Genomic DNA, 5,859 nt, shown 5'->3' with positions numbered 1-5,859 from the left:
AGGAAGCATAGTGTCTTTCCAACCCATTTAAGATTAACTTCCAACAAAATTACGTCTCACTGCAACGATGCGCCATCTAGTGGACAAACGACTACTTATCGCCAATACTGGAAATGCAGCCATGATGATGATGATGAATATTTATTATGACCGCCGCTAGCGAAGCTAGCGAAGCGGTCATATAGGGATTGTCAAAGTTTTTTTTTTTTTTTTTTCCCGTCATCTACTTCCTGAAATTTTGGTCAACGATACCCGGGGCACCGAAACACCGGGGCACATGAAATTTGGTGGGTATGTAGCCCCACTAGACTTTTACGGAAAAATTTCGTTTGGTCCCCGGGGGCCACTCCCCCTCCACGCTGGGCCCCCCGAAACCCAAAAAATGCAGTTTTTCCTAAATAACTACCTGAACCGTGGCACCGAGGATGAAGAAATTTTTATGGTATGTTGGTCTCAAGGGCCCACATCAACTTAGCCCATAATCACTCATTTGTGATTTGCACCCCCCCGGTAAAAAATGAAAATGCAATATCATTCTGCTTTAATCGCCCCTCTCTTCAGTAAAGACGTTCAGAACTGCACCAAATTTTATGTGTATGATTAACCTGACATTCTCTGGGGGTATGCCAAGTTTCGTAGAATTTCATCCATGGGGGGGTCTAAAAAATTAAGTTATGTGTACATTTAGTGACTCTACACTCATTGGCCTGTAGATGGTGGTGCACACATATACACATGCACACACACACACAGGCACCCACATACTATCGGTATTAGAACGGCTGATACATAATTACAAATTCAGTAGGATTAAAAGAAAGCCAAAATAAATATTCATCATCATCATCATGGCTGCATTTCCAGTATTGGCGATAAGTAGTCGTTTGTCCACTAGATGGCGCATCGTTGCAGTGAGACGTAATTTTGTTGGAAGTTAATCTAAAGTGGGTTAGAAAGACACTATGCTTCCTACAAGGACAAGACTGTAGGCTACAGTAGTTTACCGCAGAGAACGTCTAAGGGTAGGATGATTTCTGCATGAAATGTAATTCCCATTTCCTCTTGAAGCCGAAATAAATCTGAGAATGTTTATCGGACATGCTTGTTTTTTACTGCAGGTAGGCTACGTTAATCCTATCAATAGCAGAACGTAGGTAAAATAATGTTACCGTTAGCATGGTTGAGTGATGGAGGCCAATTTGATTATTGATGTATTTGTAGAAAACCATAAATGCGTTTATAGGCTACCAAGCAAATCGATAACAGCACTAATTGTATCTTTCGACTGTCATCTCATTTGCTTATGACCATAACCTAGGCTACTAACAGGAGCTAAGTGAGTTAGCCACAACACGTTCGCTACGTGATGGTTTTTTAATGGAAAATATATAGGCCTAGGCTACCTGAAAGATAACCTGTCTATGATCCCGTGATGATCTACATCTCCATTTAAACCAGATGTTTTAGAGCGCACGTTGAGATGTATTCAGGGCAGGGCTGTACCTACACATATTTGTTGCACGTGCTACAAAAATCATTCTTTGCGATGGATGATTTAGTACCAACGTTACACCGGTCAGATACAGTTTTGCCTATGGCTATTCCGTGAGACTGAGGCGCTTTTTGTTTGTTCGAAGTGCGTGTTTAGGGTGTGAGAGGGGAGTCGATGTGCTTTGATTCCAGGGGTGCGTTTCCCGTACAACTACGGAGGTTAGCTTTTTACTAACGTGGTACGATGCATCGTTCAACTAACTAACATGTAAGTTACGACTGTTCCCCAAAGCCGCCGTACTTACATAGTACTTTGTTAGTTTGAACCATGTTGGTTTCAACCAACATAGTTCAGACTACAATGGTTGCAGATGTGTTCGGAGAATGTCGGGCTCTGTCGGTTAGAGCCGAACGCATGAAGTCACGCAAAATGAATGAAATTTGACATTGCATGACGTTTCCTGGGCCCAGCAGTTATAATATCATTAATAATAATAATAATAATAATAACAATAATAATAATGATAATACTTATTACAACAATAGGCAGTAATTTCAATAGGCCCTAGGCTATGTATGCTTTAAAGAAATATATATATATTAGGCTATTAAAAATAATAGGCATAATAATGATAATTTTAATAATAACGTCACAGTCTATTGAACGTAGCCTACTAATGAGCCTAATCAGTGAAGCATAAATCGCCAACCGAGCACATGTGAACAAATAAGTTACACATTTAATGAAACACACCGAATAGCCTATAGGCTAAATACTGGCCAATATTTTCATTTGTTGTAGCGTGACAAGGTGGCGTGAAAGGATAGACCTCTGCATTTCGGATCTTGTAGTCATAGGTTCGAGCCTAGATAATGATAAATTAATAATGATGTTGGAATCTTGGATAGGCTCAATCACTAAATATTCCTATGATCGTTTAGAACCTGTAGTCCTAGTTTTAACTACTGATTGGAGACCATATGCTTACTAGCCTAGGCTTAGGATACATGTAGCCTATATTATGTTCTATGCAAATTGGCATGGTTAGATTAGATTCAACTTTATTGTCATTGTGCAGAGCACAAATACAAATACAACCAAATACAGTTTGCATCTAACCAGAAGTGCCAAAAAGGCAGAAAAGTGCAATGTGATATATAAAGTATAGACAGGTGGTGCATAGACAGGACAATAAATATAGTGCAGTGTAGACAGTAGTATACAGTTGGTTTGCAGAAGGTGGTTTAGAGTAATATAAATTAAATATAAATATGTGCAGTATCTTATCAGTTACCTTACAGTAAGAGCAGAATAAATATGGATATGTAATATGAACAATGTTAAACATGTTGTTATGTAAGTGCTTTGGGTTTCACTCTGTTCTAAAAGCGCTATATAAATGAATACTTTACTTTATGATTGCCCTTCATTTCACTGGAAGTTTTTCATGCCTTTATGCAGCATTTTTCCAATGTTGCCCTTGTTATGTGTTTTCACTGTGACACTGAAAATTGAATACTGTTACCACACACAAGTATTTCATGATATTTTAAATGCACAGATACAGTTTTTTTACCATTACTTTTCATCCATTGTAGTTATGAAGTTGTGTGTTGAATCACAACCACAAAATGACAGTTCACATAGCACAAATGTTTCAATGCTCAAATGGTTGAAGGATCTGCGCCAGCTGTACCCACACACACACACACACACACACACACACACACACATACATATACACACTCACACTCACACACACACACACACACAGTGTTACTGTAGGTGCTGCTGAGACAGTAGCAAAGTATATACTGTTCAAATGCATGTCTATATTCCCTGAGTGCACTGACATTTCAAGACCTACTTTATTCCATCAACCCCCTATGATAATACAAGCATGTCAACTGCTCCATCTAGGAGCCCAACAGCGAGGCAGAGGCGCGGTACAACAACGCCCATAGCCGGACCCGCGTTGTTGTGGAGAGGGCCCTGGGCATGTGGAAAGGTGTGTGAGCAAATCCGCTGGTGGCCTGAAGCTCCATCCTGCAAAGGCGTGCAGTGTGGTTTTGGTGGCGGCGCTTCTGCAACATGGCCCTTCAGGATCACATCCCACTGCCGGCTGATGTGGAGCTGTTAGTGGAGGAGGTGGAAGAGGTCATTCCAGTGGCTGCTGCACACCTTCCTGCTGGCCTGGAAGCACACTGGGAATTAGTTGCACATATGTTTGGCCCCTAAACACCCAAACCCCACAATTCCCTGCCACATTACCTGTTTTTTCCCCTTTTGTTTATGTTTTTTACATTTCTTTTAGTTTGGTGGGGGTGAGGGGGTAAATGTACTTAACTTTCCCACCATCACTTTCTCCCCATGATCCCTCCCACACACACATACAAACACACACACACACACATGTTCCCTATGAGCCATGACATCAAAATACATACACAGATTGAAAGGTCACAAAGCAAAGGCAACTTACCATTTTTCCGCCTCCCATGACAGGCCTACCCATACCTGGGCCATGAAGGACAAGTTAAATCAGTGAAAATCATGTCACATTTTGACACTGACCACAGCACTCTGCACGCTCACTTAAGTCCCAGAGGTCTTAAAGTTCTCCAAGCGAGAGGCTACTCAACAGCAGCATTTTCCAATGTCATTGTACCAACATAATTCAGCTATGTGTTCAAATATCAAGATCATATAATAACTGAGAGTAGTCTAACTTATACACCCGCTAAACATAGCTTGTGATCAGACAAGATACAACACAAACCCCACTCCACAGGCATAGGCTACTCACCTCACACCCATCGACTCAGTCTTGAACCCCTGACCTCTCTCATGTAAAGCCCACACGCTACAGTCTCTGCCACAGCACAGTCACTTCACCACATCATAATGGGCTGTAGAGTCCATATACCGTTAGCTATGTGTATGATTAGCAGATGCTTCATCCAAACACACTTAACATACGACTACAATGTAACGTTATCCTTTTATAACAATTACAATGCTAGCCTCACATAACAATACCGTTGGCATTCAAAAGCTTTATCACCAGATAACTTAACGGGTGTTCGAAAGAATCTGTGCTGACACATTAGCATTAGGCTACATGTAAATTCACGAATAATAACAACACAGATGATTGCGGTCATCATAGCACTTCACCACAGGCCGCTCTGTTGTAGGCTAACTCCACAACACTTCACTTTCCACTGTACCACATAACGTTGTCCAGTAATGTGCAATTGTAGCTTCCAGCAATGCTATGGTATGGTATCCCACAGCAATGTTATGGGATCGTTTAATGGCTACCTCTCATCCATCTGTCCTCTGCGTGTTCCGTCATCAGGGTTGGTTACGTCGTCTACTATGGTTCTTACTACTTACTACAGGTCGAGAGGTGTAGTTGTAACTACACAACTTTACGATAGTGGTTGCGAACGTTAGTTGCTACTATGGTTTTGGGAAACACTGACGCAGTGTCACGATGCATCGTACTATGTAAGTTCCACCACTATAGTTCACACTATCGTTTTGGGGAACAGTTGTGTCGTACTTACATAGTTGCAACCATGTTAGTTGCTACCGTAGTTAGCAACGATGCTTTTGGGAAACGCACTCCAGCTTGGTAGTTGTAGTCTATGCGATTAAAAAACACGTGTGTGTGAAGTATCCAAACAATGATAACGCTTTCATTATGGCTGCTTTAGCCACAGACCTTGAGTTACTGTACAGTGGGTTGGGTTCCATTTAGAAGTGTCCACTTCATTCGCCCTTTCCGTGATTCACAGCTACGTGAAATGTATTACTACTGATATGCAAAACTATTAACTTTTCGCCAAGAGGTGGCAGCTTGATACTGTAAGGTGTAAGCCATTGGTTCCAACGGAGATTTTATTTGGGTCGCCAGCATAGCCTGGTGACAATTTGTGTTGTGTAATAGGCCTAGCATAGGGCCTACCTTATATAGCTTATAGTTTGTTAACAGTCACGGTTTTGTCATGCAATGTCTATGCATTTTTGCATTTAGAATAGCTCTAAAACCGGGGGGCGAACACGTCGCAGGGGGGGCGCCAGTGCGTGGATATCTCAATCGCAAAATTAAACAATATTTCTATCGGGCGCCTACCATGGACTAGGCTGGGTGAAAATCAAAAGATTGCGTCAAAAGATTGAGCTTAACCATGGACCTCATGGTTGCAAAATGCAAGGGAACATGAATCAGCATATTATTTGCACAAACAATAACGGAGAGTAGCTCTTCAACTTTGCCCGTTAAAATGTGTATGAACAGTCTCGCAACGCATTTCATGAAGGCCCTTTTGGACATGTCAGTTATTTGCACCACTGGGTAA

General features: G+C 41.5%; 1 long non-coding RNA gene across 1 annotated transcript; it reads right to left on the bottom strand.

Annotated features, from left to right (window-relative positions):
* Positions 1 to 2,536: 2,536 nt before the first annotated feature.
* On the bottom strand, positions 2,537 to 5,122 carry LOC143134118 (uncharacterized). The gene is made up of 2 exons (XR_012988595.1): positions 3,975 to 5,122; positions 2,537 to 3,685 (listed from the first exon to the last, which is right to left on the bottom strand). It is a non-coding gene; the product is annotated as an uncharacterized LOC143134118 (long non-coding RNA).
* Positions 5,123 to 5,859: the final 737 nt, after the last annotated feature.

This window comes from Alosa pseudoharengus, unplaced genomic scaffold (genome assembly GCF_046254945.1).
Source record: "Alosa pseudoharengus isolate Yale_2024_CS ecotype anadromous, Long Island Sound unplaced genomic scaffold, YU_APseudo_1.1 YU_APseudo_1.1_scf_2, whole genome shotgun sequence".
NCBI classification, from domain to species: Eukaryota; Metazoa; Chordata; class Actinopteri; order Clupeiformes; family Clupeidae; genus Alosa; species Alosa pseudoharengus.
This window is presented reverse-complemented; position numbering and strand designations above follow the sequence as displayed.